Genomic DNA, 6,949 nt, shown 5'->3' on the forward strand with positions numbered 1-6,949 from the left:
TCTTGAGTCTGCCCTCCTCTACTAGACCCTCTTCCATGTGATGCTGAGCAAGTAGGGCACATGCTTAAATGTACCCCCTAGTACAGGATGCTCCAGCTTCAAATGTAGCAGCCTGTGGTTAAGAGCTGCTGAGCAATCTTCAGAGTTTCAAAATATTGGATGGTCAGCACTTCTGTAGTTCTTCATGTGTCATTTTCTTGACCTCTGAGGAAATCTTGGGAGTGATGACAGAGAGGATGGTGAGCCATTTGCCCTGGGTAGGGGAGGTAGAGAAGTCCATGACTCATGACCTTACTGCACATCTGAAGGTAGTGCAAGTCACTGCTAGTGAGCTGCAAGGGAGCTGTAAGCCCTGAGGAACTTTGTGTCCTCCAGATCTGATGGAACAGAAGAAGGTAGAATTGAGGGGCACACCTGAAGTACTGCCATGAATCTCTCTGTGTCTCAGAGCTTTTTCAGTATGTTCATTCAAAAAATGAAACCAAAGAAAAAGAGAAATCTGCCTAATACCAAGGCAGGTAAATGTTCTTTCATATTTCTGAAGTGCCACTGAGGGCAAACTTTTATTATTGCAAAAACAGCTGCTATTTGTGTAATCCTCCCCTAACTTTTATGGTGGATAACATTTACATTCCAGTTCTTCCCTAAAGCTTTGTCACAGGGATTTGGGCAGGAGTTCAAGTACCTGGCAGCTGGAACCATGCCCCTACTAAGCCACCTAAAGACTGACATTCCAGGCCTCCCCTCATGGAGAAGAGCCTTGCTCCCCTAACAGCTTCAGCATCCTGAGTACAAAGCCTGTCAGATTTCATTGTTAACGAATGAAGAAATAAATTGGCTCTAATTATTCTATGAAGAGCTTTGATGGAATTTTACAGGAAAGAACCTTTGTTTAGAGATTACAAGAGGAGACTCTGAGCCAGGATCCCCAGGTTTTATATCTGGTTCTGCCCCTCATTCACTGAGTAGGCCTGAATGAATGTTATATCTTGTTTTCCTCCCATCTGTAAAAAGGGGCAGTGATATCAAACTTCCTGGCATAAGTGTTTCTAGGCTTAATTAATTAACAGCAGTGAAGCAATCTGAGTTTTCTGTTGGAAGATGCCATAGTAATAATCTAAGAAATATTTCTAGCTGCTTCAGTGTTTGGCATTCTCATTCCTTTTCACATACAGAAGACAGCCCTCAAGGAGAAAATGGAGTTTTCAATCTCTTAACTGGTTTCTGGGCATTAAGGAAAACTGGTGTTTAACTGGGTCATAAATTCACTGAGATTTCATTTCATCTTTTTTCTTAGGCTGTGAAGAACAGACAGAAAGACTTCTGCTCAACTACTTGTGTGTCTAAAATTTTCAATCAATTGTTTTATGCAAACAAAGCTTTTTGCAAATTCTGTGACTTTTGTTTGAGTAGTTTGCAAATTCACTGTGGCTTTTGTTTGAGTAGTTTCTGCTTGTAGAGTGATTGGTCAGTCAGCTCACATAGTATTGTGTCTGCTCCTTAAGTGGATAATGCTGAGGCTCCCAAATGCCTTACAAAATCTTACAAATACTTGGGTTGCTCTGGTTGGAAGGGACTTTGTGAGGTCTTCAGACTAACCTGTGGTTCCAAGAAGGAGAAAGTCAAATAAAGGATGAGGATAGGTTGCTCAGGACTTTTAACTGTTGGGTACTAAAAGCCTTCAAGGATGGTGGCTACACAACCTCTTTGGGCAGTATTTAGCTATTCTCATGGTGAAAATGCCTTTCCTTAAATCCACCCTAAACACCTTCCATTTAGTTAAGGTTCATTATTTCTCATCCTACCTAAGGAGAAAAGCCTGGCTCCATCTTCTTCATAATTCCCTAGTAGAAGCTGTCAGGCTGCTGGTTGTCTTCTACAAAGCCATCTCCTCTGAGGCCAAACAAGCCCAGTTCCCTCAGTCCCTTCTCAAAGGGCTTTTGCCCTCAAACCTCTTGGTGGTGTCTGCTGAACTTGCTCCAATGTTTTTCTTGCATTGGGGATCCAACTCTGGGCCTGGTAATCCAGTGCCATCCAAGTACCTAGGGAAGCTGCACAAACACATCTGTCACCCTCCTGGCTGTCCAGCCTTTGGCTTCTTTTGCTGCCAAGGCACACTCCTGGCTCATGCCCAGCTTGCTCTCTGCGTGGATACCCAGATCCTTTTCTGGAGAGCTGCTCCACTCCTCATCAGTCCTAGCCTGTACTGCTGCAGGGGCTCTTTCTTCCCAAGTGCAGGGGTTTGTATTTATCTTTGTTGAATTTCATAAAGTCCCTCTCAGCCCATTCTTTCATGCTCTCCAGGGCCCTCTGAATGACAGCTCTGCACTCAAGCATATCAGCTGCTCTCTAATACTTTTATGTTGTCTCCAAGCTGGATGAGCAAGCACTCCATCATCTCATCTAGAAAACTGCTAAAGATGTCTAACAGGATAGGCTCCAGGACAGACCCCTACAGTACCCAGCTTGTTACCAGCCTCCAAGTAGAGCAGGACATCTATTTACTCCTCTCCAAGTCTGACCATCTAAACCAGTTTTTTACTGTCTGTTAGTTCACCCACCCAGACCAAACTTGAATACAAGAATGTTGCGGTAGACAGCCTAAAGCCCTGCTAAATTCATGGTAAGAAATCACATATGAATAAGAGCTGCATATATTGTATTTACCTGTGTATGTGTGCATGTGCAGTCCCTTTTTGAGAACAGGCTTGTGAAGCATGGTGTAGTGATTGTTTAAAAGTAGTCAGCATGGTAATGAACTGAATTTGTGTCTTAGAATTCAACTTCTTAACCATGTGCTCTGTTGTTTTCCACTTTATGGTTTTCTGGTTTACCTTTGACTGGGAGTTTTTAAAGCAACCATCCTTGTCCTTACATTCAGCTCCAGCTATGAGTCAAATGGGTCTTTGCATTTGAATGATGAGCTACTTCTAACGGTAAGTCGTTCTCTAAAGTTTTTCTTTCCTGTAACTCCAAAAGGAGTTCCAATCTCTTTAACCTCTGCATTCCCCAGTAATGTCAAACACATGGTCTACAGAAGATATGGTCCACCAATAAAACCGTGGGAAGCTCATGGGCTGAGAAAATGGATGTGAGGGAGACACTCTATGAGAATGGGACTAACTCCATGTACTTCATGTACTCCAAGCCTGTGTAGGCTTGTCATCCTGAGCAGCATGGATCTCAGGCACTGTCCACTCTGTGTAAGGCTTTAAACCATGTCACCGAGACACACAAAGCAGTCACACGCAGACGAGATTTCGCAAGGCAGAGGTCCTTCTGATCCCAGCTCACAGCTCAAGCCGAGAGAAGAAGAGACCCTTTGTTTATTTTTTTACTTTTTATACATTTGTGGGTCTAGCAGAAGATTGGCTTTTTGGGGTTTCCACCCCTCAGCCTCAGTGGCCAGACCAATTGTCAGTTACAATTGTTTTCAAGTTAGAAATATGCAAACAAAGGACAGAGAATGAAAAACAAAGGATTTGTTTATATTACTTCTGTGGGAAAGGTAGAAAACTGCTCTAATATTCTACAGTAACTAAAAGATCTGACTCCATTTATGAAAATCAAAAGGCTAATAAAGAAACTCAGAAAAACCAAGGTAACAAAACCAGATCTTCAGCTTCAATCATCACATCCTTGCTACTGATGTTCAGCTCTGTTCTGTGTCCACCATCTCATCTCCTGTTGCTTGGAGTTGTAGCACAGGGAGTTTTCCCCCACAGATGAGAAATAGAAGCTGTGTGTGCTCATCATCATCTCTTCCTGCTAGAAATGTGCTTTTCTTAACGAAGTTAAGAATATGCTCTGAGAGCTTCTGGGTGCAGAGTGAGGCCATGCATGGGGGGAGATGTGGCCACTTTTTATCTGGGTTGGGGAGTTCACTCCCTGTGAAAACCTTCAGTTATCGAAGGAGGATGTTGCCTGAATGAGCTGCTCAGATGCCAGATTGGAGCCATCCTCTGCAGTACCCCAGTGGGTGCTGCTGAACTCAAGTGCAGCCACACTCAAGACCCTTGTTGATAATGGACAGTGCAATGTTACTTATGTCATGCTGAGGTGTGTACTGACCTATTCCTAGCTGGAGAGGAGACTTTCTGAACTTCTGGTTCCTCTGTCAGAGGAACTATCTAGGTACTGAGCAGCTAAAAAAGTTATACACAAAGGCTGGTGGCAGAGCAGCCAGGACTGGTGCCAAAAGGCAGGCCTCACCTCTCTATACAGTAGACTGATTTCCAAAATCCCATGTTTGGGCAATTCTTCTAGCTTCCCCTCCTTGGGCAATGCTATGTATGTAGTGGTACCTTAGGCCAGATAACTTACAGGGAATTCTTTTTTCAAACTGGCCTGTCAACTCATGCCATGTTGGACAGTGTGCTGGAGATGCACATGTCCATGAATCAGGCAGCACTAGAGCAATGGAGTAAAGCAGGGGAAAACTACCATATGTGAAAAATGCAGAGGCTGCTGTTTGTGTGTGACACAGCCAGTGCAGCTTGGGTGAGCGGATGGCTGGATGTTTTTTCTGGCTGATCTCCCACCCAAAGTGCACCAATGACCTTTGTTTGGGAGCTACCTCCTTCCAACAGTACTCATGTGAATGTTGTGGTAATCATTATTTCCATTTGCCAAGAGGTGCAATAACTAGCCAACTAGCCTAACTGTGATAAAGCCCAATCCAGTGACTCCTAGTCCCCTGAATTTTCTGTGCAATTCCTTTATCAGCTCCATAACACAGCATCGGTGACAATCAGGCAATTGCCAAAGTGGTGTGATGAGCCCTCTAAAGCCCTGGAGAGAATGTTTGAATTTACTGCTAGACCTTTTCCACCTTGTCTTCTGGCACACAGAAAATTCATTCTCTTGTGACAATCTTAACTGTGAAAGTAGGTACCACAACCTGTTTTTTTATGCCAGGGTTATTTACCAAAATTGAGTCCTGTTGGAGTATGAAGGGAGGCAACCCCCTTGTGCAGCCTTCTTACCCATGTAAGAATGTTCTTGTGTGACATAATCACTGTGTTGAACCAGCTAAATCTTCCAGGATGGCAGGCATCTGCACCTCTAGGTCAGAGACATTATTTTACCAACAGCTGAGGATGCTTCCCTGTGTGTGGGGAAAGGTCCTGCTCTTTACATGGTGGTGCCTGCAAATTCTGCCCTTGTGACTGCTGTGAAGTACCTCTTGGACCTGGAGTTGTGACAGCCAGGAATTCCTGAGAAGCCACAGAGGCTTTGACTTGCTGTGGACACCAGCAGGCTTGGCCCAAGATGTGTCCCACAGCAGGATTGAGAAGAGTCCCTTTTGCCCTGGCTGTTGGCAGAGTCCAGCCAGTGTTGCCAGGAGCCCACTGCCCACCCAGAACCCATGAATTCTGATCTCTTCAATGAAAACAATTTCGTGCAATCAGCAGAGAAGTGAGGTTTTCAGCTACCACACCCACCTGCACAGACACACATGCTCCTGCAACCATCTTTGTGCCATGGTTTCAGTAAGCGAGCAGACAAGCCTGCTTTTAAGACACAGTGGCATGTCAGCCAGCGGGGATGGCTACAAATGTGGCTTTCTCCGGCTCTGCTCAGCAAGACCTCCTCCTGCTGCTTGGAACAATATGTGGTTACCACAACATGACATCTAGTTAAGAAAACAAAGCCAAGCACAATCCACTCAAACTTCAAAACTTCCCCCTTTCCTTCAACAACAGATTTTTCTTGTCAGGTTCAAATTATTTGCCAATGAGTGCTGGAAAAAGCTGTTGCTCTGTTTTGGCCTGTATTTATTTGCTGTACCAAACCAATAGAAGGTCTTTCTGGGAAATGAACATCAGGGGGTGCAAGAAAATGACATTGGCCTGGCTTAATTTACTAACTGAGGCTAGCTTCTTCAAGTGTTGAGCCAGGGTGATGGGTATATTGTACTACTCCATTGCAGCTCTTCCTGGGCTGATGTGTTCAGGTTGCATGCTGTAATTTCTGGTTTTGGTGAACTGAGAGCAAAATCCCCAAATCCCGCAGGCAGCATCACGCAGCCTTGGTGGGCAGCTGGCTGGGTCACCGCTCCGCATCCCAGCCCACAGGTGAGGTACTCTGGGAGAGCAGAGAGACAGACACTTGGTGCTTGTGCTTGCTCTAACTGTTGTTTTTGAGGAAGTCTGCTACACGTTTGCAATGGAGCCAGGTAGTAGATGGATGTTGTACAGAACTTCAGTCTCCCAGTCTGTCAAGCTTGAAAGTTTTTCCAGCTTTCAATTTTGTCTAGAGTTTCCTTCTTAAGACTCCCCCCTTCTTCAAACAGAGCCTCAACTCTGGCTGGGTCCCAGAGATAGATACCAAATGGTGCTTTTTTTCCTTTCTTTTGCTCTTTCTTCCTTCTCATGAAGCTGGCAGACTCTCCAAACACACATCCAACCAACGCACAGTGCATTCGAAAACAGGCCATCTGGCTGAGCACTCCTTGAGAATGAGAAGACAAGAAAAACAACCCTCTTGGAGCTGGCAGCCGAAAGGCAGGCAGCCCGTACGTGGACTTGATCTCATGGTGCAATCCAAGAGCTGTCCAATCCAAGGGCATTGCAAAAAAGCTCTTTCCTAATGAGCAGAATACGGCTGTCTCCAGAAGCGGCTCCAAGTCAACAATTTGAGTGGGATGCTGTAACTCTCCTCGCTGCACATGTGCTCATTAATTAAAGCCACTTTGGAAGATGCCCCGGACACCCCCGCCAGGGCTGCCAGCCTACCCTCCCTGAAATCCTGCTTGCTGCTTTGCAGCCCCCTGCTGGGCCCGGAACTGCAGAGCCCCAGGAGAAGGACGGGGCCATCAGCATCCAGCTCTTTACCGCAAAGGGGACCTGTTGCGTCACCGGTGAGCAGCTGCCGGGGGAGCACAGCCCTGGGAGGAAATTGCACTCCATTTGCTTTGCCATCATTTTTCTCCCCTGAGTTTGGTAAC

Source organism: Hirundo rustica, chromosome 3 (assembly GCF_015227805.2).
Source record: "Hirundo rustica isolate bHirRus1 chromosome 3, bHirRus1.pri.v3, whole genome shotgun sequence".
Taxonomy (NCBI): domain Eukaryota; kingdom Metazoa; phylum Chordata; class Aves; order Passeriformes; family Hirundinidae; genus Hirundo; species Hirundo rustica.